This window comes from Mobula birostris, unplaced genomic scaffold (genome assembly GCF_030028105.1).
Source record: "Mobula birostris isolate sMobBir1 unplaced genomic scaffold, sMobBir1.hap1 scaffold_4895, whole genome shotgun sequence".
Taxonomy (NCBI): domain Eukaryota; kingdom Metazoa; phylum Chordata; class Chondrichthyes; order Myliobatiformes; family Myliobatidae; genus Mobula; species Mobula birostris.
This window is the reverse complement of record NW_027278027.1, coordinates 1-2,500: the sequence shown is the minus strand read 5'-3', so window position 1 is coordinate 2,500 and position 2,500 is coordinate 1.

Below are 2,500 nucleotides of genomic sequence, written 5' to 3'. Positions count from 1 at the left end.
TGTCCCTTCTCCGTCTTGGTACACACAATGCCTCTTTGCTTTTCGGATCGATATAAAGCTTTTGCCACCGTCGGTCTGCCGGCCGCCGCCCGCGGTCCGCGCTCAGACTCTGTCTGTCCGCAGCCCCCGCTGCGTTCTTGGACTTTGTCATTTTTTTCGGAAATAGCGAAAAAAAGCTTTTATCATTGTAAGTCGGAGCTCGCCCGGCCTCCCGCTTACTGAGTCACAATTGAGTAAGGCTCACTTAGAACTCTGCACTGTGTCAACCGTACCACTAGTCACCCTGCTAAGTGTGTCTGGAAAACGTGTTCCCGTAAATCTCCGGGAACCCCGCCAATCCCCCCGTACAGAAATTGCATGTGTCAAGTCGGCGGGATGCCTCCCGGAAGTCCTACCGGGAAGGTCGCACTCTGGCCCCGCCAGGCGGGGCAAATCCGACCCCCATAGTGACTTCCGGGCCTAACTCGTTAACCAGAGCCGCGACAGACCGTGCAACAATGACATGTGTCAAACCGGCGGCACGACGCCCGGAGCTCATGCCGGTCGCGGGGCACCTCGGGCCCGCCCGACGGGGCAGATCCGACCTTCACAGGCTTCCGACGGCAATTGGTTAACCGGCGTGGCGCCGAGGGCACGCGGCTGGCTCGGCGGGCGGCCCTCCGGTAGTGCCGCCGTCGATCGGCCGCCTCGGTCGGCAGGAGGGCCCCGAAGTCGCCTTCATTCTGACTTCCGAGTCGGGACTTAGATTACTTTCGACTCTTCAGCCAAGGTCTCGGATCGACGGCGGGACCTGCGGTTGTCCCTCCGAAAATGCCGCCGCTCGGCCGGCACGGCCCGCCGAATACGTCCCCTTACTGGCTCCCGCCTCGGGACTTTGTCAGAAATTCATTCGGGCAAGGTTTCCATTCGGCGGCCGGAGCACCGGTAGTCATACGGAAAATGCCGCCCCTCGGCCGGCATGGGCCTGCGAATAGGTCCCGCTGACAGACTTCCGCGATTGGGTATTTGTCCGAAAATCCATACCGGCAATCTTCGGAATCGTGCGGAAAAGCTGCCGCGTGGCCCGGGTTAACCAATTGGGGAGGCCGGTGCCATCTACCGAATACTTCAACAACTCGTGAAAACGGCCTCCCTATATATCTGCAGGAACCCCGCCAATGCCCCCGTACAGAAATTGCATGTGTCAAAGGGGCGGCCGAATCTGACCCCGGCGGCCGAGCCTCTGGAACTCCGGGTCGGCCTCGGCCGGCAAATCCGACCCCCATCCAGACTTCCGGAGCGGACTTGGTTAACGAATTGCCACCGGGCAAATGGTTAACCGACAGATCTTGGAGGCTCGTTACCCAAGCCATCCCCCGCCGGTGCGAAAAGTTAACAATCAGCGGGCGGGCAATTCGTGAACCGACCGGGACCGGGCAATTCGTTAACCATTCGGAACCGGGCAATTCGTTAACCAACCTTGTCCTGGCAATGAGTGCACCAACCCGGCCGGACAATTCGTTAACCAAGCTGGCTCTGGCAATTCGTTAACCAACCTGGCCGGGACAATTCGTTAACCAACCCGGCCGGACAATTCGTTAACCAAGCTGGCTCTGGCAATTCGTTAACCAACCTGACCCTGACAATTCGTTAACCAACCCTGTCCTGGCAATGAGTGCACCAACCCGGCCGGACAATTCGGTAACCAACCAGACCCTGGCAATTCGTTAACCAACCAGGACGGGCAATTCGTCAACCAACCCTGTCCTGGCAATGAGTGCACCAACCCGGCCGGACAATTCGGTAACCAACCAGACCCTGGCAATTCGTTAACCAACCTGACCCGGACAATTCGTTAACCAACCAGGACGGGCAATTCGTTAACCAACCAGGCCCGGACAATACTTTAACCACCCTGGTTTTCCAATTCGTGAACCAACTGGGAACGGACAATTCGGTAACCAACCCTGTCCTGGCAATGAGTGCACCAACCCGGCCGGACAATTCGTTAACCACCCTGTCCTTGCCAATTCGTGAACCAACTGGGAACGGACAATTCGTTAACCAACCCGGCCGGACAGTTCGTTAACCAAGCTGGCTCTGGCAATTCGTTAACCTACCCGGCCATGGCAATTCGTTAACCAACCTGACCCTGACAATTCGTTAACCAGCCAGGACGGGCAATTCGTTAACCAACCTGGCCCGGACAATTCCTTAACCACCCTGGCCTTGCCAATTCGTGAACCAACTGGGAACGGACAATTCATTAAACAACCCTGTCCTGGCAATGAGTGCACCAACCCAGCCGGACAATTCGTTAACCAAGCTGGCTCTGGCAATTCGTTAACCTACTCGGACATGCCAATTCGTTAACCAGTCTGACCCGGACAATTCGCTAACCAACCCTACTCGGGCAAATCGTTAACCAAGCCCAACCCCGACAATTCGTTAACCAACCCTGCACGGTCAAGTCGTTAACCAAGCCCAAACCCGACAATTCGTTAACCAACCCATACATGGC